The 27689-nt window shown below is 51.0% G+C and overlaps 1 protein-coding gene across 4 annotated transcripts in view; it reads left to right on the forward strand.

Annotated features, from left to right (window-relative positions):
* LOC139257613 (retinol dehydrogenase 7-like) overlaps positions 1-27689 on the forward strand; it is a 63172-nt gene that overhangs the window by 18244 nt on the left and 17239 nt on the right. The window contains exon 2 of one of the 4 annotated variants that reach the window (XM_070874563.1): positions 16706-16791. The exons of 2 other annotated variants lie outside the window; for them this stretch is intronic. The gene's annotated coding sequence lies outside the window, so the exon portion shown is untranslated. Of the gene's footprint in view, positions 1-16424; positions 16792-27689 lie in introns of those variants that run through there. One more of the 4 variants, XM_070874559.1, reaches the window with a different exon arrangement.

Consider the following 27689-nt stretch of genomic DNA (forward strand, 5'->3'; position numbering starts at 1 on the left):
CGAGCGTACCGGTGGACACCGCGTGCTCCATCTCCAAGGACACCCTGGACCGGATGTAAGAGCGGAAGAGAGGCAGGCAGTCAGGTTGAACGACCCCCTCGACCGCCCGCTGCCTGGACCGGCTGATGGCACCCTTGGCCGTGCCCAGGAGCAGTCCTACGAGGAGGCCTTCGGACCTACTCGCTCCCCTCCGCACAGGGTGCCCAAAGATCAGGAGAGTGGGACTGAAGTGCAGCCAGAATTTCAGGAGCAGCCCCTTCAAATAATAAAACAGGGGCTGCAACCTTGTGTATTCCATAAAAACATGGAACACGGACTCTTCCAGACCGCAGAAATTGCAGGCGGCCTGGGAGTCCGTGAACCAGCTTAAAAATTTGTTGCACGGCACTGCTTCGTGCACCACCCTCCAGGCCAAGTCCCCGATGAATAGTGGGAGGACCCCTGCGTAGAGTGCCTTTCATCGGGGACCCCCGCCTCCTCCGGACGGCAAGATGGTACGCCATGGCGTGTCCGGACGGCCGGCGAGGATGGCAAAGTTGAGGGTGTGCAGGAGCAGCCCGTACAGGAAACCCCTCCGTGCGGAACTGAAAGGCACGGAGGGGATTTCCCCGAGGCGGCTCAAGTTGTGAGGCGCCGGCCCCCGAGGGAGGTTCCGGGGTTTGGCGCCGATGAGGAATTCCGTCCGGACGGGGGTCAGTTCGGACGGGATCTCCCCACGTGCTTGAGCCTCCTCGATGCACCTAACGGAGTCAGGGCCCAGAGCTGTTTTTAGCGACTCGATGGCATCGGCCGCGTGGCGGACGTTGGCAGAATTTAGGCGCCGCGCCATCGTGTCTGGCGCCATCCAGCCCGCTCCTCCGCCATCGAGCAGGTCCCTGACCCTGGTCACCTCACCAGCCACAGCCCTCTCTTCCGACCGCCACATAAAACCTCAGTCGTGGAGGTACGGATTCCCGAGCAGCGGTTCCTGCAGGACGGCCGCCACTCCAGCCGGCGGAGAGCTGCGCTTGGTGGAGACTTTGTTCCAGACCCTGATGAGTTCCCTGTAAAAGACAGGCAGCTCCCGGAGGGCGGTCCTGGCACCCCCCAAGTTCACAAACAGGAGCTGCGTGTCATAATTGAGGTCGCGCTGCTGGCGGAAGAAATACCTCGCCAGAGCGCAACACCTAGGAGGGGGCTCGACGTAAAGGTATCTCTGCAGGGTCTGAAGACGGAAAGTCGCGAGCTGGGCGCTGACGCACACCAACGACTGACCGCCCTCCTCAAGCGGGAGACTCAAGACCGCGGCAGAGACCCAGTGCTTCCTGTTGTTCCAGAAGAAGTCCACCAGCTTCTTCTGTATCTTGGCGACAAACGCAGGGGGAGGGGTCAAAGTGACCAGCCGGTACCACAACATTGCAGCCACCAGCTGGTTTATGACTAGTGCTCGACCCCTGTAGGACAGCACTCGGAGCAGTCCTGTCCAGCGCCCTAGGCGAGCGGTGACCTTGGCCTCCAGCTCCTGCCAGTTCGCCGGCCAGGCTCCCTCGTCGGGGCTAAGGTAGACTCCCAGATAGAGGAGATGGGTCGTGCTCCAAGCAAAAGGCCTGAGCTCCTCCGGCAGGGAGTCCACCCGCCACTGACCCACCAGGAGGCCGGAACATTTCTCTCAGTTGATCCTGGCGGAGGACGCGGCCGAGTAAATCTCCTGGCACTCACGCATCCTCCGCAGGTCAGCGGGATCCTCTACTGCGAGGAGCACGTCATCGGCGTAAGCCGAGAGGACGACCTCCACGCCCGGCCCTTGCAGAGCCAGTCCCGTCAACCTCGTCCGCAAGAGGCGCAGGAAAGGCTCCACGCAAACGGCGTATAACTGGCCGGACATGGGGCATCCCTGGCGCACCCCTCTCCTAAAGCGAAGGGGCGCCGTCAAGGACCCGTTAACCTTAATCAGACACTCCGCGGCGGCGTACAAAAGTCGGATCCGGGCGACGAAATGCGTCCCGAACCCGAAAGCGCGCAGAGTTCCGAGCAGATAGTCGTGATCCACCCTGTCGAACGCCTTCTCTTGGTCGAGGGATAGGAAGGCGACCGACAGACCAGCCTCCTGGGAACAATGGATGAGGTCCCAGACCAGATGGATGTTATCGTGGATTGTCCGGCCCGGGACCGTGTAGGACTGGTCGGGGTGGATCATGTGGTCCAGCACGGCACCAAGGCGAGCAGACATCGCCCTGGCGAAGATTTTGTAGTCCGTGCTGAGGAGGGAGACCGGGCGCCAGTTCTTAAGGAGGCGGAGATCGCCCTTCTTAGGCAGCAGGACGATGACTGCCCTGCGCCAAGAGAGGGGCATCTCCCCGGTCGCCAGACTTTACCCCAGGACCCGCGCGTAGTCGCCCCCCAGGACGTCCCAGAACGCCCTGTGGAACTCCACGGTCAGCCCGTCCAGCCCCGGGGATTTTCCCCTCGAGAGCCGGTCGAGGGCACCGGTCAGCTCCGCAAGGCTTAGCGGAGCTTCCAGATTTTCGGCGCCCTCCGGGCTGACCTTCGGCAGGTCCTCCCACAAAACTCTACGCGCTTCCTCGCTGGACGGATCCGGAGAGAACAGAGCCCCGTAATATTCACGGGCCCTGTTGTTGACGCCCTCCGGATCCGAGACGAGAGAGCCGTCGTCGGCCAGCAGCATCAAGAGCTGCTTACGGACACTCTGCCTTTTTTCCAGCGAGTAGAAGAAGGGGGAGCCGCGGTCCAGATCCCGCAGGAACCGGATCCGCGACCTCACGAACGCGCCTCGGGACCCGACGAGCTGCAGGTCCTTCAGCGCGGCCTTCTTCGCTTCGTACACCGTCCGCAGGGCCGGGTCCTGGACGACTTGACCGAGACGGGCTTCCAGGTCGAGCACCTCTTTTTCTAGGCGCCCGACTATGGCCGCCCGCCTCTTGGTCGACCCCCTCGCGTACTCTTGACAGAAGACGCGGACGTGAGCCTTGCCCACGTCCCACCATAGCCTCAAGGAGGGGAAGCCCCCCTGCTTCCTTCTCCAGTCGGACCAGAATCGACGGAACGAGTCCTGGAACCGCACGTCCTCCAGCAGCCGGTTGTTAAAGTGCCAGTACGCGGACCCCGTCCTCGCGCGGAGCGAAGCGAGCTCCGCCCACACCAGGTGGTGGTCCGAACACGGCACCGGCCGCATGGAGGCCGCCGGGACGCAGGAAACGTACGCCCGAGACACGTAAAGGCGGTCGACTCTAGACCATCCAACTCCAGGCCTCACCCAAATAAAGGCGCTGGAGTTGGGGTGGAGATTTCGCCAGACGTCCACCAAGTCAAAGGACCCGACCAGGTCCCTCAACTTCTCCATCGCCGTCATGCACTGCGGGGCACCGGAGCGGTCCCTCGCCTCAAGGGTGCAGTTAAAATCCCCCCCGAGGACAATGCAGTCGCCGACGTCGACGGAGCCAAGAAGAGCGGACACCTCTTCAAAGAAGCGCGTTTGCTGCGGGCCGGGCTGAGGGGCGTACACGTTCACGAGATGGAGCGGCACGTCCCCCAGGCGAACCGTTACGTGCAGCTAGCGGCCTGGCACGGGCTCCTCGACCCCCAAGATCTCCGGCTGAAAATGCGGGCCCAGCAAGATAGCCACCCCACTAGAAATGGCGGTGAGGTGGCTCATGCGGACCTCTCCTTGCCATTCCAGGAGCCACGTGGCTTCGTCTCCCGGAACGGTGTGGGTTTCTTGCAGGAAGCACACCGCATATTTCCCCTCCCGCAGGAGCGAAAAATTGTCAAATCTACGGCGTGCCCCTCTGCCGCCGTTGATGTTGAGGCTGGCTATGGTTATCTTCATGGCAAAAGCATAGTGCAACCTCTACCTTAACCTATTGTGGGGGAGGGAGCGGAGTCTTTTGTTGAACTCCGCTCCCTCCGCAGCCCAGCGAGGAGTCCCTCGAGCTCGCGCAGCTCAAGGTGTTGAGCCTTTGTCAAGGGCCCGCCCGCAGCCAAGGTTTTAACGGCGGCGCGGACGGACCCCTTGATCAGCTCTGGCTCGGACCATTTTTCCAGGGCCAGTCGGGCTTGGTTGCAGCAACCCCGGCTCTGGGCCAAAACGTCCCGGAGTTCCTTTGCAGGAATGAGGATGGTCTCGGCGGCGGCCGCGAGCAGATCCACCGCCTCGCTGGCGGTGGTCTCTAGGTTTTCACCCGCGTCCCCCACCGAGTCCCCGTCCTCCTCCGGGAGGTGGCCGCCAGCAGCCGGCCCATCGACCGCACAAGGTACGGCAAATGACCCGGCCACTCCAACCGGCCCTGGCTCTGCCCCAATCCCACCCCCAGGATCGTCGGCAGAGGAGTCCCCACTGGACCCTTTTAAAAATGGTGCTGGGTCGGGAAATGACAGCGGAAGGGGTTCCCCCTCCGCCCCAGGAACCGGGGAACAAGGAGAGACCCGCCCATAGGAAATCCCCAGGCTCCCCAAGTGCTCCAGCTCCAAAGCAAGGGGCGAGGGTGGGTGTTCCTCCCCCTCCCCGCTGCCACCCCCCGGCCCAGCATCTACAGTGTCATAAAAAACATTTGTTTCGGTTTCTGCCGGGTCGAGCGACTCCCGGGGGAAGTTGGGTATTGGCTGGGCGGGCTCAGGCTCGGCCTTTTCGGCCCCGCCCGCCTCAGTCCCCGGGACGCCCGGCCCGGCGGCAATGCATTCCTCCGCGGTCCCCACGCCCCCCACGACAGGCAGATCTTCCACGCCATCCCCGGGAGGCAGAGGCTGGGCAGCCTCGACTGTCTCACCCTCCCCGGGGACAGACTCCTCCCGCCTACGGCGCTGCTTGGGGGCGCTGGTGGGGGACGCGGGACACGCGGCGGGCACCGACTCCTCGGCGGAGGGATGTTGTTCCCCCTCCGCCTCAACGGAGCGGCGCCTCCTTTTGTTGCTGGAGGTGCGCTGAGGCAGGGAGACCTCCATGTCTGCCGAGGCCTCCCGCTCCGCCCTCCCCTTTTTCTTTTCTTGCCCGCGCCCGGGCCCCTCTGCGGTGTTGTTCAAGGGCTCGGGTACGGGCTCAGGGCACCCCGCGCTCGCCGGTGGCTGGGTTGGGCCGAGCGCGGTGGTCAATCTTTCTGGCGCACTGAGGGGACCCGCCTCTAGATGTTTCTCCTTGTTCCGCACCTTCTTTCCGTTCGGACGCTCTCCCTCCCCTCCGCCGGAGGCCCTGAAAACAAAGGCCTCCGACGATGCCCGTGCACCTACGGCTCCCGGCACGCGGACGCAACTAGGGGGAGGGGTGGCGGCGGCGCCAGCCTTGGCCGCCTTCGGTGGTTTGGCGGCCTTGGAGGCGGGGCAGTTCTTGCGAACGTGCCCCACCTCCCTGTAGGCATGGCACCGCACGCCGTCCAACGTCCAAAAGACGCGGTAGGCAGTCCCCTCGTGCACCACATTAAAGTGCCCTTCCGTCGTCTCCTCCCACGCCAGCCGGACAAAGAGCTGGCGGCGGAAGGAGAACACGTGGCGCAGGCTGCTCTCCCTGAGGCCGAGCGGTATGAGGTTGATCCCTGACCTTACCTCCCCCAGTTGGTGTAGGTGAGGGAGGAGGAGCTCAGCGGGAACAAAGGGCGGGACGTTTGAAACGATGACCCTCTGCGCGGTGGCCTCGAGAGGGTCCACCGGCAGGAACGTCCCGCCCACCGTGAGCCCCTTTTCGAGGGCCAGGGACACCACCCGCTCCGATCCCAGGAAGAAAACAGCCTTCCCAGACATCTTGGAGGCCGCGACAATGGCCGAGGGGCCGACTACCCCAGCCATCGCCCGCACGCACTCCTCAATGCTCATTGTGGGGTGAGTGTAGCTCTTGACCCCGTGTTTTCTCGTAATTAATCTAAATGGTGGCAGGGCAGCGGGTGGCGCAGGAGGTGCCGTGGAAGCGGTTGCCACCTGCGCATATGTCTTCGCTGGCCCTGTCACCGGCGTGGATGGGGTCGCCATCACGGGGTCCCTTTAAGGGATACACCCACCCCAAAGTCACAGGCCTTAATGGTCTTAATTGTCCTCTTATCTAAAAGACTGAGCAGAGGAGCTCTTAACGAGGCACCTCTCCCCTAGTTGGCAATTGGGGAGGGGCCTTGCTCCCTCTGCTCAGTTGTCTCAATTGTTTTGTTGGGTTTTTTTTAATTTAGGAGGAAGGGGTCTCAGAGAGAGAGGGGAGAAACAGAGAGCAACGGAGAAAGAGAGAGGGGGGTGGGAAGGGCGGGGGGAACTGCGAGGGCAGGTCTCCCCTCGCAGCTGTGGGTGGGTGCACTCCCCAGATGGCAAAACACAAAAACACAGTCTTTGGATTGGTCTTCAGGTGGGGGGAGAAGACGTCTTCACCTGGGGCAGCTAGAGCCACCAGGCACACACTCCTAACGATGTTCAGTGGGTGATTAAAGAAATCTTCAGCCTGGTAGCTCCAGCTATCCCAGGCTAGGCAATGGCGGGGGGTTCAGTTGTGTGTGGGGCCTAGTTGTAAGCAAGGCCCCCACACACACTTTCCACACACACACACCCCCCGCGATGTTCCGGCCCTCAGTGGTCTTCTTTCCTCCCCCCACCGATATAACAAAGTCTTTTGGGAAATGCATCAATACACCCACCTGTAGAAATAGTAGAGTCTCCCTCCTTCCACACTGGATGTTGTTGTTGTTGGTCTTTTCCCCCTCTCTCCAACTCCTTGCAGAAATGGTAAAAAGTTGGAAAGTTTTCTTTTCTCCTCCTCTCCCTCTGGGTGAAAGTTGGTGGTGAAGCCCCTTCCTTCCTTCTCTTCCTGGGCTGTTCTCAGGGCTCTCCAGGCAGGAGCAAAAGTTGATAGCTGCTCTCCTCACTGCAGCTCAGCTCCTACTGTGCAGGACACGCCTCCACTGCTCCACAATTGGTCCTTGTACATGAATCCCAAAAGGTAAGTTTGCAGATGCAGCAGGCAATCAGGAAGGCAAATGGAATGTTGGCCTTCATTGCGAGAGGGATGGAGTACAAAAGCAGGGAGGTGTTGCTGCAACTGTATAAGGTATTGGTAAGGACGCACCTGGAGTACTGCGTGCAGTTTTGGTCACCTTACTTAAGGAAGGATATACTAGCTTTGGAAGGGGTACAGAGACGATTCACTAGGCTGATTCGAGAAATGAGGGGGTTACCTTATGATGATAGATTGAGTAGACTAGGTCTTTACTCCTTGGAGTTCAGAAGGATGAGGGGTGATCTTATAAAAACATTTAAAATCATGAAAGGGATAGACAAGATAGAGGCAGAGAGGTTGTTTCCATTGGTGGGGGAGACTAGAACTAGGGGGCACAGCCTCAAAATACGGAGGAGCCAATTTAAAACCGAGTTGAGAAAGAATTTCTTCTCCCAGAGGGTTGTGAATCTGTGGAATTCTCTGCCCAAGGAAGCAGTTGAGGCTAGCTCATTGAATGTTTTCAAGTCAAAGATAGATAGATTTTTAAGCAATAAGGGAATTAAGGGTTACGGGGAGAGGGCGGGTAAGTGGAGCTGAGTCCACGACCAGATCAGCCATGATCTTATTGAATGGCGGAGCAGGCTCGAGGAGCTAGATGGCCTACTCCTGTTCCTAATTCTTATGTTCTTATCTACTTATGTTCTTGTGTGGCACCTTGTCAAAAGCCTTTTGAAAGTCCAAATACATCACATCCACTGCTTCTCCCTTGTCCACTCTACTAGTTACATCCTCAAAAAATTCTCGAAGATTTGTCAAGCATGATTTCCCTTTCATAAGTCCATGCTGACTTGGACTGATCCTGTCATTGCTTTCCAAATGCATTGCTATTTCATCATGCTGCTGCACAGCTTGAAGAATCGAAACCCGGAAACCAACATTAGGTACTGCAATTGAGTTACGATTGTAGATTCCGACCCATTCAGTTGACTTCTGGGTTTCCCCCACGCAATTCCTCCAACTGTTTAGATCTCTGATACACACCCAGGTGACCATGGAATATGAATATGCAGCCTCTCACAGTTTACTAGAAACTTTGTATAGCTGGCGGGTAACACGGGAGATTAAGGCTGCAAAATTCGGCTCTGGCACACCCGAGTTTTCAGCACTTTGGGTGCCGTTTTGGTCTAAAAATGGTGTCCGCACCTTGCGCACACACTTCTGGTGCGGGCAGCATCAGATGCCATTTTGGTGAGGTTGTTTGTGCAGGTGCTGGGTGCGTGCACCTGGAGTATGCAGAGTAGGCAGATTGTGATGTCAATCAGTGTGTAACACTGATTTGATGTCAGCACTGCTATTTTCGACCTCAACACTCCAGCAACACCTTCTCTTAAACATGCACAGGTGAACATGCATTCAGCAGCAGGAAGGAGCCCCCCGACTAGCAGCGCTATTTAAAGGGATCATCAACTACTTTCAGGTTAATCGCTGATTGATTTATATTGGATCTTGGTGAGTTTGTAGACTCAAAGAATCTTAGAATGGTTACAGCACAGAAGGAAGCCAATTGGCCTGTCGAGCTCTGCCAGCTCTCTGCAAGAGCTCCTCAGCTAGTCCCAATCCCCCGCCCTTTCCCCGTAGCCCTGAAAATTATTTTCCTTCAGGTACTTATCCAATTCTATTTTGAAAGCCACGATTGAATTTGTGCCACCACCCTTTCAGGCAGTGCATTCTAGATCATAACAAAAGAACATAAGAAATAGGAGCAGGAGTAGGCCATTTGATCCCTCGAACCTGCTCTGCCATTCAATAAGATCCCTGTCCACTCCCCAATAACCCTTGACTCCCTTATCGTTCAAAAATCTGTCTGTCTCCATCTTAAATATATTAAATGACACAGCCTCAACAGCTCTCTGGGGTAGAGAATTCCAAAGATTCACGACCCTCTGAGAGAAGAAATTCCTCCTCATTTCCGTTTTAAATGGACAACCCCTTATTCTGAAACTATGCTCTCTAGTTCTAGATTCCCCCATTGAGGGAAACATGCTCTCTGCATTAACCTTTCAACCCCCCTCAGAATTTTATACATTTCAATAAGATCATCTCTTATTCTTCTAAACTCCAATGAGTATAGGCCCAACCTGCTCAACCTATCTCATAAGTCAAGCCCCTCATCACAGGAATCAACTTCGTGAACCTTCTCTGAACTGCCTCCAATGCAACTATATCACTCCTTAAATAAGGAGACCAAAACTGTACGCAGTACTCCAGGTGTGGTTTCACCAATGCCCTGTAGATTTGTAGTAGGACTTCCCTACTTGTATCCAGCCCCCTTGCGATACAGGGCAACATTCTATTTTCCCTCCTAATTACTTGCTGTACCTGCATGCTAACTTTTTGTGTTTCATGTACAATGACCCACAGATCCCTCTATGCCTCAGCATTTTGTACTCTCTCCCTATTTAAATAATAATTTGCTTTTTTGTTATTCCTACCAAAGAGGATAACCTCACATTTTCCCACATTATACTCCATCTGCCCATTTTTTCCCACTCACTTAGTTAGTCTATCTATATCCCTTTGCAGATTCTTTGTATCCTCCTCACAACTTTCTTTCCCAACTATCTTTGTATCATCAGCAAATTTTTCTACATTACACTTGGTCCCTTCATCCAAGTCATTAATATAGATTGTAAATAGTTAGAATAGAATCATAGAAATTTACAGCATGAAGAAGGCCATTTCCTCACTTCGTGTCCAGTCTAATCCCACTTTCCAGCTCTTGGTCCATAGCCCAATGTTGAGGTCCTAGCATTGACCCCTGTATCACCCTACTAGTTACAGTTTGCCAACCTGAAAATGACCCATTTATCTCGACTCTCTGTTCTTTGTTGGTTAGCCAATCCTCTATCCATGCTAATATATTACCCCCAACCCCGTGAGCTCTTAACTTGTGTAGAAACCTTTTATATGGCACCTTATCGAATGTGTTGTGTATCTGTAAAATATGCACTCCCATGTTTCGCCACCAGGGAGCTCATCCCCTGAAGTCCCAAGGGATCCCAGCATCCCTTGGGAGCACTGTATATAAGCCGGCCCCTAAGGCCTGTTCCTCACTCTGGAGTGTCTTATTAAAGACTGAGGTCGCTGTTACTTTAACCTCCTTGTGTGCAGCCTCATCTGTATTAGGAACACAATAGAATGCCTTCTGGAAATCCAAATACACAACATCTACTGTATCTTCTTTATCCACCCTGCTTGTTATATCCTCAAAGAACTCCAGCAAATTTTTCAAACATGATTGCCTTTCATAAAACCATGCTGACTCTGCTTGACTGTATTATGATTTTCCAAATGTCCTGCTACTAATTGCTTAATAATGGACTCCAACATTTTCCCAATGACAGATGTTAAGCAAACTGGTCTATAGTTTCCTGCTTTCTGTCTCCCTGCTTTCTTAAATACGTGCATTACTTTTGCAGTTTTCCAATCCGCTGGGACCTCTCCAGAATCCAGGGAATTTTGGTAGATTACCACCAATGCATCCATTATCTCTGCAGCCAATTTTTTTAAGACCCTAGGATATAAGCCATCGGGTCCAGGGGACTTGTCCGCCTTTAGTCCCATTACTATAGCGAGTACTTGTTCTTTAGTGATAGTGATTGACTTAAGTACCTCCTGATTATCCATTATTGGGATGTTTTTAATGTCTTCTACCGTGAAAACCAATACAAAATATTTGTTCAAAGTCTCTGCCATTTCCGTGTTTCCAATTATCAATTCCATGGTCTCATCCTCTAAGGGACCAATGTTTACTTTGGCTACTCTCTTCCTTTTTATATATCTGTAGAAGCTCTTAATGCTAGTTCTTGCTAGTTTACTCTCATAAATGATATTTTCTCTCATTATTATTTTTTTAGTCGCCCTTTGCTGATTTCTAAAAATCTCCCAATCCTCTGACCTTCCAGTATTCTTCGTAACATTGTATGCCTTTGTTTTCATTTGATACCATCCATTGCTTCCTTGGTTAGCCACGGATGATTCATCCTTCTCTTAGAGTCTTTCTTTCTCGCTGGGATATAACTTTGCTGAGAGTTATAAAATATCTCCTTAAATGTTTGCACTGCTCATCTACCATCTTATCCTTTAATCTATTTTCCCAGTCCACTTTAGCTAGCTCTGCATTCATACCTTTGTAATTGCTTTTATTTAAGTTCAGGATACTAATTTGAGACCTAGCTTTCTCACCTTCAAACTGAATTTGAAATTCTGCCATGCTATGATCGTTCTTCCCAAGAGGATCCTTTACTATGAGATCATTAATTAGTCCAGTCTCATTACAGATTACCAGATCTAAATAGATCTAAAATAAGCAGTTGCGGTCCAAAAAAAAATTCCCCGTTTATGGTTCTTCTGCCAATCACCTTAAATCTGTGGCTTCTGGTTCTCGACCCTTCCGCCAATGGGAACAATTTCTCTATATCTATTCTGTGTAGATCCCTCGTGATTTTGAACACCTCTATCAAATCTCCTATCAACTTTCTCTGCTCTAAGGAGAACAACCCCAGCTTCTCCAGTTTATCCACATAACTGAAGTAGCTCATTCCTGGAACCATTTTTGTAAATCTTTTTTGCACCCTCTCTAAGGCCTTCACATCCTTCTTAAAATGCAGTGCCCAGAATTGGACACAATACTCTAGTTGAGGCCGAACCAGTGTTTTATAAAGGTTCATCCTAACTTCTTCTGTATCTCTGTTTATAAAGTCTCACATCCCATATGCTTTTTTAACTGCTTTCTCAACCAGTCCTGCCACCTTCAACGATTTGTGCACATATATCCCCAAGTCTCTCTGTTCCTACACCTCCTTTAGAATTGCACCCTATAATAGAGCTTCCCCGAGTGGACTACTGCTATATTGCAACTAATGATGTATAACAATGTCACATGACAGGTTTCTCTGTATTAGAGCCATCTTGTATAGTGTGTTTGTTAGTGATGGGATAAGAATATATCACACACCCTTTTGTTTATAATGCCTCGCCTCGTTTTTCCAACCAAAATGTATCACTTCACACTTTTCTGTGTTAAATTTCATCTGCCACATATGCGCCCATTCCACCAGCCTGTCTATTTCTTCTTGAAGTCTATCACTATCCTCCTCACTATTCTCTTTCCTTCCAAGTCTTGTGTCATCTGCAAATTTTGAAACTGTGTCCTGTACACCCAAGTTCAAGTCATTAATATATATTAAGAAAAGCAGTGGTCCTATTACTGACCCCTTTGGAACACCACTGTATATCTTCTTCCAGTCCGAAAAACAACCGTTCACCACTACACTCTGTTTCCTGTCACTTTGCCAATTTTGTATTCATGCTGCCACTGCCCCTTTTATTCCATGCGCTTCAACTTTGCTGGCAAGATTATTATGTGGAACTTTATCAAATGCCGTTTGGAAGTCCATGTACACCACATCAACCACTCATCAACCCTCTGTTACCTCATGAAGTGAAGTGAGCAGTGTCTGAGCCTCGTAGTTCACTTGTAAGGATATGACATTTGAAGATGAATTCACTGATCATGACCACTCGTGTGTTGTCATTAAACTTCTTGCGGCACTGCATCCAAGTCTTTGGAGTCAAACTGCTGGCATTGACTGCGATGACTATCTGCTCCCATTGCCTTCTCACAGATTGTCTGGAGGGCCTCCTTGCCCCCTGTGGATAGAGGACCCCTCGACTCCTGTCCACCTCCTGCACCAAGGCCTCCAGTCTGAGCACCTTGGAGCAAGCTCTTTCCTGTTCCACCATTAATCGGTGTTTTTCTTGCTCGGAATGTCTTCCCCAACCACTTCCAGCATCTGTTTCAGCCAGAATGCGCCTACTCTTTAAGAGGTGCAAGTTGGCTTTAAGTAGTGCAAGCTCGTTTTAAGTTGTGCCTGCCCCGTACAAACTTGAGCCCCCTGCTGAGGCGTGCAGCCACTCAGCAGTACGTTTAGCACTTGATTACACGCTGCTGTCATTTAAATTAGCAGGCAGCATGAAGTTTGCGTGTTACCTGCATCAGAAAGAATGGACACAGGTTAATCACGCATTCCGATTCCTGCGCCTGTTTTCTAGCCTTGTCCAGTTTCTCGACCTAAATGTGTTACTGTTCTGAATTTCACAATTGCAAGAAATGACCTTTTATTGATCTAAATTTGAAGGGGAAGCCCATGTAATGGCTTCAAGTCCCATTCCAGAGACTTGTGCACAAAATGTAATCTGCCACTTCAGTGCAGTACTGAGGGAGTGTTGCACTGTCAGATGTGCCGTCTTTCAGATTAAATGTTGCCCCGTCTGTCCTCTCAGGTTGATGTGAAATATCCCATGACACCAATTCAAAGAAGAGCAGAGTAATTCACACCAGTGTCCCTTCCAATATTTTTCCCTCAACTACTACTAAAACAGACTGTCTGATCATTTATCACATTGCTGTTTGTGGGAGCTTGCTGTGCACAATTGAGCTACCACGTTTCTTAAATTTCAACAGTGACTACTTCTAAAGTACTTCATAAGATATAAAGTGCTTTTGGCCGTCCTGAAGTCATGAAAGGTGTTATGTAAATGCAATTCTTTATTTTTCTTTTATTATTATTAGTGGCACCCTCTTTTTAGGGGATACTTGTAAATATCATGATACCATTTAGCTTTGGCCAGTGCCACAAATCCTTGGTCTGCACAGAACAAGATACTTACTCAGATAAGGAAAGTTCACACTGTATCATTACAGGCACTAAAATAAATGGCTGATTCCTTGGTTAAACATTTCAGGGAGAGCTGATTGATCAAAAAAAAATCAAGGGGTGCGGTCTCTTTATTTAAGGATGGGCTTATTTGTACCGCAAAAATAGCCAACAGGCTCCACCCCTTATTTCTGATTGGTCCCCTTGGAGGATGAGCCACACCCTGAAGTTTCACAGGAATGTCACAGGATCCGCCTATCTCGAGGTCTCACTGACTTTTCAAATTGTAACTCGATCCACTTTGATCTCCTTAAGCGACAGAAGACAAAGCTCCCCAGAAGACAGCAAGGGCCAGCCAAATCTATATTAACGACTTGGAAGAAGGGACCAAGTGTAATGTAGCCAAGTTGCTGGATGATACAAAGATGGGAGGAAAAGCAATGTGTTAGGCGGACACAAAAAATCTGCAAAAGGACATAGACTAGCGAAGTGGGTGGACAAAAATTTGGCAGATGGAGCATAATATTATAAAGTGTGAAGTCATGCACTTTGGCAGAAAAAAACCAAAGAGCAAGTTATTATTTAAATGGAGAAAGATTGCAAAGTGCTGCAACACAGTGGGACCTGGGGGTACTGCACAAGATAAAAGTTCACTGGGTTGGGGGTAATATATCAGCATGGATAGAGGATTGGCTAATTAACAGAGTCAGGATAAATGGTTCATTCTCTGGTTGGCAACCAGTAACTAGTAAGGTGCTGCAGGGATCAGTGCTGGGACCACACTATTTACAATCTATATTAATGACTTGGAAGAAGGGACTGAGTGTAACGTAGCCAAGTTTGCCGACGATACAAAGATGGGAGGAAAAGCAATGTGTGAGGAGGACACAAAAATTCTGCAAAAGGATGTGGACAGGCTAAGTGAGTGGGCAAAAATTTGGCAGATGGAGTATAATGTTGGAAAGTATGAGGTCATGCACTTTGGAAGAATAAAATCAAAGAACAAGTTATTATTTAAATGGAAAAAAATTGCCAAGTACAGCGGGACCTGGGGTACTTGTGCATGAAACACAAAAGGATAGTATACAGGTACAGCAGGTGATCAGGAAGGCCAATGGTAGCTCGGCCTTTATTGCAAAGGGGATGGAGTATAAAAGCAGGGAAGTCTTACTATAGCTACATTAGGTATTGGTGAGGCCACATCTGGAATACTGCAGTTTTGCTTTCCATATTTACAAAAGGATATGCTTGTTTTAGAGGCAGTTCAGAGGAGGTTCAGTAGGTTGATTCTGGGGATGAGGGGGTTGACTTATGAGGAAAGGTGGAGTAGGTTGAGCCTCTACTCATTGGAATTCAGAAGAATGAGAGGTGATCTTATCGAAACGTCTAAGATTATGAAGGGGCTTGACAAGGTGGATGCATAGAGGATGTTTCCACTGATAGGAGAGACTAGAACTAGGGGCCATAATCTTAGAATAAGGGGCCGCTCATTTGAAACAGAGATGAGGAGAAATTTATTCTCTGAGGGCTGTAAATCTGTGGAATTCGCTGCCTCAGAGAGCTGTGGAAGTCGGGACAGTGAATAAATTTAAGAGATAGACAGCTTAACTGATAAGGGATTAAGGGGTTATGGGGATCGGGCAGGGAAGTGGACCCGAGTCCGTGATCGGATCAGCCATGATCGTATTAAATGGCGGAGCAGGCTCGAGGGGCCGTATGGTCTACTCCTGCTCCTATTTCTTATGTTCTTAAGTCCCATACCCCAGTCCGTGCATGCCTCCCCTCGTCAAATTGCCTTACCCCAGCCCAAGTGCATCCTACCCCCACACCCTCCTCCATAGATGGGGCATTGTGTACGGTTTGTTAACAGGTTTATTGGGTATGAAAGGTGAATAGTGACAGTGTCGTGATTTCTGGATATCCTCCACACCAACCATATCCCTTGTGGGGGGGTTAGAACATAATCCATCTTTCCTGAGTTCCTTCTCTCCCCTCTGAACCCCAGCCTCCCTCTCTCACCCCGCCCCCCCCCCTCCGGCCATGTCTCTCACTGCCCCCCTCCAACCAGTCTCTCTCCTTCCCTCCCCCTCCTCGCAACCAGTCCCTCTCTACCCCCCCGCCCCCAACCAGTCTCTCTCCCCCCCGCCCCCAACCAGTCTCTCTCCCCCCCCCCCAACCAGTCTCTCTCCCCCCCCCCAACCAGTCTCTCTCCCCCCCCCCCAACCAGTCCCTCTCTCCCCCACCCCCCACAACCAGTCTCTCTCTCCCCCACCCCCCCACAACCAGTCTCTCTCTCTCTCCCCCACCCCCCCACAACCAGTCTCTCTCTCTCCCTCCACCCCCCCACAACCAGTCTCTCTCTCTCTCCCCCACCCCCCCACAACCAGTCTCTCTCTCTCTCCCCCACTCCCCCACAACCAGTCTCTCTCTCCCCCACCACAACCAGTCTCTCTCTCTCTCCCCCACAACTAATCTCTCTTTCTCTCCCGCCCCGCCCGCCAACCAGGTCCAGCCCCGGGGGCCCGGGGCCGCTAAATCACCGGGATAATAGGAACTCCAGAAACAGGTAAATTAGCTCTTGGCTCGATGCTGCTCGGTCGGGGGGACCAGCGGAAAACTCGCGAGGCTTGGGGCTTCCGGCTCTGTCGGCCAGGGAAGCAGAGCCGAATCGTCAGCTGCTGCCTCTGCCACCACCACAACAAAAAAAAACAACGTGCATGGAATGTTTCGGCCGGGGGGCGGGGCCTGTCGCCTGTCTGTCAAAGTTACTCCCTCAGCCTAAAGCAGCTCAGTTTCCTGAGAGCGCTCTGTGTGATTGAAACTTTTGTCGGGAACTGCTTTTCAGAGAAACAGTCCTTATATCATTTTACAAGCACTAAAACAAATCATTATGAAGTATTCTAAAGCCCTGTATTGACAAGTTCAGGGGTTGTAATTACAGCTATCATTTAAGGACTTTAACATTGCAGCAAAGCTTTGCTTTCTGATTTCTGCTGACAGAGTTGTTTATTTTTGTGGGAGGAATGTGCTCCTCTGAGACTTTGTTGACATTGCTGAGAAACAGAGTCAACGTTCATTCTGATTCCAGCAGCTTTGGTGCAAGAACAAGTTGAGGAGAAGAACGGAGTTGGATGAAGCTTCAATTTTCAAGCATTTCAAAGTACAACCTTCGCAGTAAGTCAGTGTCGAATATCAGCACCACTCATAAACAGTGCAAAATAGTACAACCCTGGCTTATCCAATAAACCCTGCCGTGCTAAGTTACCACGGCTTCATAAACTAACACAGGTTCCCTCCCAGCACGAAACCCCTTGGGTTTGGTTGGGACTTACAATCACCCCCTCACACAGCTAAGTGGTCTTTCGGAAATGTAGGCGCAGGCAATCATCATCATAGGCAGTTCCTCGGAATCGAGGAAGACTTGCTTCCACTCTTAGAATGAGTCCTTAGGTGGCTGAACAGTACAATGTGAGAACCACAGACTCTGTCACAGTTGGGGCAGACAGCCGTTGAGGGAAAGGGTGGGTGAGGAGTCTGGTTTGACGCGTGTTCCTTCAGCAGCCTGCGCTTTTTTGCATGCACTCTGCGATGAGACTCGAGGCGCTCAGCGCCCTCCCAGAACTCTTTTTGGGAGGAAACTAAAACATTAAATCGTGTCCCCCTCAGCGCCCTCCCAGATGCACTTCCTCTGCAGGCAATATGCTCACCCTGATTGCCCGTTGTCTTGCTCGCAGCTTCTTCCTGTACGTCTCGCTCCTGGTTCCGTACCGCCGACGCAGTATCCAAGTTCCAGCCTAGCCATTTCCTCCCTTGCACCAATTTCGATTGGGACTGTGCTTTAATAATGCGAAGGCATAGTGTCTCTGAGTTATCTCTCGGGGTATTGTTTGCAGTGATCACTTTTTAGATGGTGTTGACTATTATGTTCCTAAAACAGGGGATGAGCTCCCTGGTGGCGGAACATGGGAGTGCATGCTTTACGGATACACAACATCACTCCTCCCCACAAAGTCAAAGTGAAAACTATTTACAAGGTGAGGCGGTCGGGAGCCTTTCTTTCCCTGGTGGACCGCCTCGGTACAAATGTCTGTTCTGGTGTGTTGGCTGTGCCCTCGCTGGGCTGGGGTGTTGTTGGCCCTGCAGGCTGCTATGTGAGCCTGACCTTGCTGGGCTGCTGGGCGTGATGAGTTTGATTTCCTGGTCCGGCGTGGTGTCGTTGATCCTTTGGGTGTGTGTTGTGGGCTCGAAAAAGGTGGTGTCTGCTGTGGGTTGTTCAGGGCAGCCTCATTTGGTCCAGGTGCTTTCTGCAAATTTGCCTATTGTCTAATTTGACTACAAACAACCCTATTCCCTTCTTTAGCTATCACCGTACCCGCGATCCACTTGGGACCATGTCCATAGTTTAGCACATACATAGGGTCATTCAGATCAATTTCCCGTGACACAGTGGCGCGATCATCATTTACATTTTGTTGCTGCCACCTGCTCTCTACCTGATCATGCAGGTTGGGGTGAACCAGCGAGAGTCTGGTTGTAAGTGTCCTTTTCATGAGTAGCTCAGCCGGGGGCACCCCTGTGAGCGAGTGTAGTAGCTGAGCAGTACTCGGGACAGGCGGGTTTGGAGTGAGCCTTCTGTGACTTGTTTAAGGCTGTGTTTGATGGTTTGTACTGACCGCTCTGCCTGCCCATTGGAGGCTGGTTTAAACGGGGCAGAGGTGACATGTTTGATCCCATTGCGGGTCATGAATTCTTTAAATTCGGCACTGGTGAAACATGATTGGCTCTTGCATTTCAATGGGGATGCTGGCCCAGCTCCCATGCAATACACAGTTTTTTACAAGGGACAGCAGAGGATCTTGGCTGGTCCAAGTCCTAATCTGGCGGGCTATGACAGGTGATTTATCATTTTCAAACGCTTCCATGACCATCAACAAGTCTGCGGGCTGTGCCACCATCAACAAGTTTGCAGGCTGCGCCATTTCCACCCCTGTGGCGGGCAATGGTAGCCGACTGAGAGCATTCGCACAGTTCTCGGTGCCTGGCCTGTGGCGGATGGTATAGTTATCCGCTGATAGCGCCAATGCCCACCCTTGTATGCGGGATGAGGCATTAGTACTTATCCCCTTGTTTTCAGCGAACAGGGATGTGAGGGGCTTGTGATCGGTTTCCAGCTCAAATTTGAGGCCAAACAGGTACTGATGCATTCTCTTTACCCCAAACACACACGCTAATGCCTCTTTCTCAATCGTGCTGTCGGCCCTCTCAGCCTTAGACAAGCTCCTGGAAGCATAGGCGACAGGTTGCAACTTCCCCGCAACGTTAGCTTGTTGTAATATACATACGACGACACGTCACATGTTAGCACAAGTCTTTTACACGGGTTATCCAATACAAGCAGCTTGTTGGAGCATAAAATGTTTGTGGCTTTCTCAAAAGCAATTACTTGGCTTTTTCCCCATACGCAGTTCTCACCTTTCGGGATTCTAAGAGGGTGCTTAACCCCGGTAGGAAGTTACCAAAATAGTTGAGGAGTCCCAGGAACGACCACAGCTCTGTGACATTCTGTGGCGGGGGCGCGTTCCTGATAGCCTCTGTCTCGGCGTTATGGGCCAAATGCTGTCCGTTGCGATCTTTCTCCCCAAAAACTTCACTTCTCTTGCCATGAAGGCGCATTTCGACCTCTTCAACCGCAGCCCTACGTGATCCAGTCGCTGGAGGACCTCCTCCAGGTTTTGTAGGTGCTCGACGGTGTCCCGACCCGTGACCAATATGTCGTCCTGAACAACCACCATGCGTGGTACTGACGAGTAGGCTCTCCATGTTTTTCTGGAAGATCACTGCAGTCCGACCGAATTCTAAACGGGCATCTGTTGTCGATGAACAGTCCCTTGTTCATGTTGATGCAGGTGAGGCCCTGCGAAGACTCCTCCAGCTCCTGCGTCATGTAGGCCGAAGTCAGGTCGAGCTTGGTGAATGTCTTTCCTCCTGCCAGCATCACAAATAGATCGTCTGCCTTAGGTAGCGGGTATTGGTCCTTTATTGAGAAACGATTAATAGTTACTTTATAATGGCCACAAATCCTGACCGTGCCATCACTTTTGCATACTGGAACAATCGGTCTGGTCCACTTGCTGAATTTCACTGGGGAGATGATGCCCTCACGTTGCAGCCGGTCCAGCTCGATTTCCACTCTCTCCCTCATCATGTGAGCTACCGCTCGCGCCTTGTGGTGTATGGGCCATGCCTCTGGGAGCAAGTGGATCCGCAACTTTGCCAAGGAAAATTTTCCAATGCCTGGCTCAAAAAGAGAAGGAAATTTGTTAAGAACCTGGGTACATGAGGTCACATCGACATGTGATAGCGTTCGGATGTCATCCCAGTTCCAGCGATTTTGCCCAGCCAGCTCCTTCCAAGCAGTGTGGGGCCATCGCCCGGGACAATCCAGAGTGGCAGTTCGTGCACTGTGCCCTCGTAGGTGACCTTGACCATGGCGCTGCCCGGGACAGTGATGAGCTCTTTGATGTTCATTCTCAGTTTCGTGTGGATGGGGCTCAGGGCTGGTCTGAGTGCCTTGTTGCACCACAGTGTCTCAAATATCTTTTTACTCATGATGAATTGGCTAGCGCCAGTGTCCAGTTCCACCGCTACGGGTAAGCCATTCAATTTTACATTCAGCATTATAGGTGAACATTTCGTCGAAAATGTGTGCACCCAGTGTACTTCAGCATCTGCCTCCTCTTTCTGAGGCTCGAAATTGCTTTGATCCACCATGGACCGATCTTCCTCTGGTGGTGGTTAGCAGGTTTTGCAGAGCTTGCAGCTCGCCTGCAAGCTCGTTGGAGGTGCCCCATTGTTCCACAGCTCTTGCAAACATACCCTTTGAAGCGACATGAATAGGCTGAATGGAAGCCTCCACATCGCCAACAAGGTATGAATTGCCTTGCATTCATCCTTTGTTGAGAACTCTGAGGCACCTGGGTCATGTGAGGCCTGCTGGCAGTTGCAGACTTGTGGGTTCTGCCCTGTAAATTTCTGCTCGCAAACACAGTTCCGGTTAATTTATGAACATTGCTAGCATTTGTGTGCTGAGAGATTTGTTTGGTGTTATCACTGATGGACATAAACGCCTGTGCTATCGCAATGGCCTTACGGAGGGTCGGTGTCTCTACAGTCAAAAGTTTTCGTTGGATGATCTCGTGGCCAATGCCCAGTACAAAAAAGTCTCTGCGCATCTGCTCCAGGTAGCCATCAAACTCACATTGTCCTGCAAGTCGCCTGAGCTCGGTGATGTAGCTCGCCACTTCCTGACCTTCAGATCGCTGGCACGTGTCGAACCGATACCTTGCCATCAGCACGCTCTCCCTCAGGTTAAGATGCTCGCGAACCAGTGTACACAGCTCCTCATACGCCTTATCTGTGGGTTTCACCGGAGCCAGAAGATTTTTCATGAGGCTGTAGGTCGGTGCCCCGCAGACTGTGAGGAGGACCGCTCTCCTTTTTGCATCGCTTCCTTCTCCATCCAGCTCGTTGGCTACAAAGAACTGGTCTAGCCATTTGACATCGGCTTCCCAGTCCTCACCCTCCGAGAACTTCTCCAGGATGCCCACAGTTTGCTGCATCTTTGCGTTGGATTCGTATCCTCGTCACTAGTTATTGTGTTTCTAACACAGATGAGACTGCACACAGGGAGGTTAAAGTAACAGTGACCTCAGTCTTTATTAAGACACTCCAGAGTGAGGAACAGGCCTTAGGGGCTGGCTTATATACAGTGCTCCCAAGGGATGCTGGGATTCCTTGGGATTTCAGGGCATGCGCTCCCTCGTGGCGGAACATGGGAGTGCATGCTTTACAGATACACAACAGTAACTAACTGAGTTATGCTGGTGCAAATTGCTTGTGGAAACTGGGGATTTTTAAGTTAGGCTAGAAAAAGCAGCCTGCTCCAAAATAAAATGACACAAATAGTCCACTGTCAGCAGAGCAGCTAAGGACGTCGACACCATTCCAAAGCGCGGGGATGGGGTCATTAGTCTGATCAGAGTGTGTACATCATGACCCTAAGGTTGCATCAGCAGCACCCACCTTGATAGAGGCCAAGAATATTGCAGCAACTCCATGCCATTCCAACATCGCAGCGGAAGTCCTGGGATGGGCTTCTGATTAAAGCAACTGCACAAGCCTTTAGTTGTCAAAGGAGGTATCCAGCTGTCTCTGCTGGGGAAGCAATCCCCTCCAGAATTGATTACCTTTTCCCTCATGCATTTAAAGGCCTTTATTAGACACATAACAGAACCCACACCTGCTCTCAGCAGACACAGGTTCCATTGGGACTATCAAAGGACGAACTGGATAGAATTTTCCAGGGAAGCTTGGGAACACCCCAGATATGTCCCCTTGATGCAGGGAGAGTGGGGAAGTGGTGAAGAGACAGTTCCTCAAACATACTCAAGTAATTGTGGCATTTTTTGTTTGGATGCCTGCTTGAATAGGAGCAGATTCGCTGGGCTCTCCTCCAAAGTAGACACATATCTTTGTTCTGGCCTGTGGAACTCATACTCACCCTCCAGCTCCCTGAGGGAAAGAGGAATTCCAAAAGGATGCTGTGGCAAATCACTAAACTTCCTTTGAATGGTATGGGAGAAAGAAAGAGAGACAGCAAAATTAAACTAAATACAAAAAAAAAATTCAATTCCATAATATCGCCCTCTGCAAGCTGCCTCTCTGGCATGCATGTGAGGCCAACAGAATCAGGGAGATGGGCCTCAGTTCTACGTAGTGTTCAACTACCAATTTTGTGGAAAGAAAAGGGAGGTTGGATTCTCTAATTGTCCAGCGTGACTTTGGCAGAAGAGCCATGGAAATCGAAACATTCCAGTGAAGGTGCAAGTAGATTATTTCTCTGCTCCATGTGTGTCCCATCCTCAGTGTTTGCTTTCCTGTGCTTGTATTTGATAATATTGTATGGTGTGTGCCATGAGAATGATCAGGAGATTCAAGAACTAATAGACTGCAAACGCAGGGCATTTCTGAGCCTTAAACAGCAACCCAACTCTGGAACAGCAAAGCAGCATTACAGACGACTAAAGGCTAAGGTCCAACAAAAAAACCCGGGATCTAAAGAACAGGTGGTGGATGGAGAAAGCACAGGAGATACAGCAGCTGGCCGACAGCCATGATGTGCGAGGATTCTTCATCGTAGTCAAGGCCACATATGGACCAAGCTCCCAAGGCCCACCCCACTCCTGGCCAAGAACAGGAAAACACTCAACAAGGACACCGAGGCAGTCAGGGCCCGCTGGAAGGAACACTTCGAAGATCTCAACCGAGACTCTGCCTTTGACTCGAATGTTCTCGAATCCATTCCGCAGCATGCTACCCGCCACCACCTCAGTGAGACCCCAACACTGCATGAGATAGAAAAGGCCATATAAGACAGCTAAAAAACAACACGGCTACGGGAGCAGATGGAATCCCTTCTGAGGCACTGAAGTATGGCGGAGAGGCACTACTGGCGCGAATACACAACCTCATCTTTCATCTGGAGGGAGGAGAACATGCCGGGAGATCTTAGAGATGATCGTGACCATTTTTTAAAAAGGGGACAAGTCCGACTGCGGCAACTGCTATCAACCACTGGGAAAGTCATCGCTAGAGTCCTCCTCAATCGTCTTCTGCCTGTGGCCGAGGAGCTCCTCCCAGAGTTGCAGTGCGGATTTCGTCTCCTTCGGGGCACAATAGATTTGATTTTTGCAGCGCGACAGCTGCAGGAAAAATGCAGGGAACAGCACCAGCCCTTATACATGGCCTTCTTCGACCTTACAAAGGCCTTTGACACTGTCAACCGCGAGGATCTATGGAGCGTCCTCCTCCGTTTCGGATGCCCCCAGAAGTACGTCACCATACTCCGCCTGCTCCACGATGCCATGCAAGCCGTGATCCTTACCAACGATCCTTCACAGACCCATTGAGGGCATCGGGCACGCTACGGTTTTCAGGAAACTGATTGAGACCAAAGACTTGACCCTGGAAACGGCGGCTTTGATGGCCCAGACATTTATCTCAGGGGCGGAAGAGACCAGAATCATGGTTGACAAAAATCTTGGTTTAAATGCAGCAAATGGACAGGGAGTCAACACTGTTAATGCAGCACACAGTTCTCCAGGTATGCAGGGGCAATCGGACATGCACAAGCATGTAGTCGAACCCAAAGGGGGAATTCAACAGAGACAATGGCAAGCTGAACGGCGATTCATGCTGTCACAAGGGACAATGCGGCCAGTAATGGGGCCATCAACACCTGTCAATGGTGCGCTTAAGGACAGTTACAGAGACAGTCAGAGACGATTGACTGGTAATGGACCTTTTGTTTCCAACAACGGCTCATGTTGGAGGTGTGGAGGCAAACACACAGCCAGAGCTTGTAGGTATCAGCAATATACCTGCAGAAACTGCAATGTCAGCGGTCACTTGGCTCGTATGTGCAGGTAGCCTGCAGCCAGGTTGATGTACGAGGAGGACGGGGATGATGTAAGCCCTACGAGGCCAAATGGACACTGGGGGAAATCGCTGGAAGCTGAAGTTCAGCGAGTTCCTGTGGAGCACATATACAGTTCATACACCAGGACGCCACCGATAATGATGAAAGTGCTCCTCAATGGCATCCCAGTATCAATGGAGCTAGACACAGGGGCCAGCTAGTCCCTGATGAGTATCAAACAGTTCGACAAGTTGTGGGCGTCCAAGGCCAGGAGGCCAAAATTATTGCCAATTGATGCACAGCTACGGACATACACAAAGGAGATCATTCCGGTGCTAGGCAACGCCACGGTCGTCGTGACCCACAAAGATTCGGAAAACAGGTTGCCACTCTGGATTGTCCCAGGGAATTGTCCCGCACTGCTGGGGAGGAGTTGGCTGGCTGTCATGAACTGGAAATGGGGCGATGTCATTGCAATTTCTTCTCTGGAGCGAATATCATGCTCACAGGTCCTGGACAAATTTGACTCACTATTTCAGCCCGGCATTGGCACTTTCATGGGGATCAAGGTAGTGATTCACATAAACCCAGACGCCAGGCCAGTACACCACAAGGCCAGAGTGGTGCCGTACGTGATGCGGGAAAAGATAGAGGCGAATTGGACCGCCTGCTGAGGGAAGGCAGCATCTCGTCAGTCGAATTCAGTGACTGGGCAAGCCCGATTGTGCCAGTGCTCAAGGCGGATTGGTTGGTCAGGATATGTGGTGATTACAAGGCCACCATCAATCGGGTGTCACTCCAAGACCAGTACCTGCTACCGAGAGCGGAGGACCTCTTTGCGACGCTATCCGGCGGCAAACTTTTTTCAAAATTGGACCTGACCTCAGCTTACATGACCCAGGAGCTGGCGAGTGAGTCGAAGAAGCTGACCACCATCATGACACACAAGGGGTTGTTTGAGTACAACAGATGTCCGTTTGGGATTCGCTCGGCCGCCGCGATCTATCAATGAAATATGGAAAGCCTCCTCAAGTTGATTCCAAGGACAGTGGTTTTTCAAGACAACCTCCTCATCACGGGTTGTGATACTGAAGAACATCTCCACAACCTGGAGGAGGTGCCACGCAGACTGGACCGGGTAGGGCTGTGACTGAAAAAGGCGAAGTGCGTCTTCCTAGCTCCAGAGGTAGAATCCCTGGGGATGAGGGTAGCAGCAGATGGGATCAGAAGCGATCCAGAGAGCACCCAGACCCCGTAACACGATGGAGCTGCGTTTGTTCCTGGGGCTCCTGAACTATTTTGATAACTTTCTTCCCAAATTGAGCACGCTGTTAGAGCCGCTACTCGTGCTCCTACGCAAAGGTTGCGAATGGGTCTGGGGGGACAGCCAGGAAAGGGCTTTTGATAGAGCACGCAATTTGTTATCCTCCAACAATCTGTTAACACTATATGACCCGTGTAAGAAACTTGTTTTAACATGTGACGCATCGTCCTATGGGGTCAGGTGTGTGTTGCAGCATGTTAATGCCAAGGGTCAGTTACAGCCGGTAGCTTATGCCTCCAGAAGTCTGTCCCAGGCAGAACGGGGCTACGGGATGGTAGAAAAGGAAGCGCTTGCATGTGTATATGCTGTAAATAAAAATGCACCAGTACCTGTTTGACAGGAAATTTGAGCTGGAGACAGATCACAAACCCCTAACGTCCCTTTTGGCCGACAACAAGGCCATAAATGCAAACGCATCGGCCTGCATACAGAGGTGGGCACTCACGTTAGCCGCCTATGACTATACAATTCGGCACAGACCGGGCACTGAAAACTCCGCCGATGCACTCAGCAGGCTCCCACTAGCCACCACCGAGGGGGCAACCGAGCATGCTGCTGAGATGGTGATGGCTGTTGAAGCTTTCGAAAGCGAAGGCTCACCCGTGACAGCCCGTCAGATTAAAGTCTCGACAAATAGAGACCCGCTACTGTCTTTAGTTAAGAAATGTGTCCTGAATGGGGACTGGGCAGCCACGTACGGGGCATGCCCTGAGGAATTCAAACCATTTCACAGGCGCAAGGATGAGCTCTTGATTCAGGCCGATTGCCTACTATGGGGAAACCGAGTAGTCATGCCCCAGATGGGCAGAGAGATGTTCATTAGAGAACTCCACAATGAGCACCTGGGCATTGTCATGATGAAGGCAATTGCCAGGTCACACGTTTGGTGGCCAGGGATAGATGCAGACCTGGAACTTTGTGTTCGCAGGTGCAACACGTGTGCCCAGCTGGGCAATGCGCCCAGGGAAGCCCCCCTTAGCCGCTGGTCATGGCCCGCCAAGCCATGGTCACGCATCTGTTGATACTGGATTCTTTTCCCTTCAATCTGTTTGAGCGAATTCACTGACACACGAACACTTTTAGTCTTAGCAATATAAGACCTTTATTAGAGATTCTCCAGCCGGGACCTGTTAGGATAAAGGGAACGCTCTCGATTTGAGCCTGTCCACCCCTCTCCTGACAAGTCTCGTTACAGCGCGAAACCACAGCAGTTATACATTTTCAAAACAGAACACATTTGATTAGCACTTAGTTCATCCAATCACTTTCTGCTTCCCCCAGAATACATCCAATGGCAGGCCGACAGGTCCCCCAGACAGGGCGGGCACTAGGCCTAGCATGTTTACAGTTTCGGTGCTTCGTATTTCCCTATTTTATGGCTTGTTATAGCGTCTGACTTATACCTGACTTCGCTTTTCGCGTAACTCGTGTTTGACCACAACTCTGAGTAATCCTTTGTTTGTGTCGACAGGGCAAATATCGCAGCTGGACAATTTCTCTTGGCCATTTTCCCATGATTCCCTATTTCCATCCTTTTGCCACCTTCTCTGGCCATCTACCACTTTCGCAATCCTTTTTCACATTCTCATTCCCCCCTTTTATCATTCCATGATAACCCTAGTGATTATTCCAGGAGTATCGCATTCAGCCGTTCGCATTCTTGTTTCTCATACTCTTCTTGATTCTCAAGTAAACTTTTAGTCTGTTGCACCAGATTCCGGGAGCTCATGACTGTAAGAGTTTGCTCCAATTTTGCCATCATTACTTTACAACAGACATTAAAGCAACCAATAATCAGACAACAGGTAACTATTATCATAACGAGAATAACTGCTCCATGCATTAAATAAGATCCCCAGGATCCTCCAAGTAACCAATCCAACCAACTATTTCCTTTCTCTGGGCCCTGCCTAAACTCATCCAGCTGCTTTCTTATGGCATCAATGGCTTGGGTGATATTGTATGATTCATCCGTGACATGTGTTATACATTTGTCCCCTATAATTGTGCACACTCCTCCTTGATTGGGCCAGCTGATAATCCACGGCATAGTGGGTTTCCTGTGTATACATTCTTAGTTCAGACAGCTCTCTGTTGATGGCATCCAGTCCCTTAGACGTGCTATTGCCCAAAATGGTCAATCCGCAAATAAGGTAGTTCCTATTTTTGGCACTAATTACCCCTGCCGATCCACCTACAGACAGGGCCCCAAGGAACCCGTAGCTGAGTGATGATCCCAGCGTGATAGGATCCTCCCAATCGGCACAGAAC

This window comes from Pristiophorus japonicus, chromosome 3 (genome assembly GCF_044704955.1).
Source record: "Pristiophorus japonicus isolate sPriJap1 chromosome 3, sPriJap1.hap1, whole genome shotgun sequence".
Lineage (NCBI taxonomy): Eukaryota > Metazoa > Chordata > Chondrichthyes > Pristiophoridae > Pristiophorus > Pristiophorus japonicus.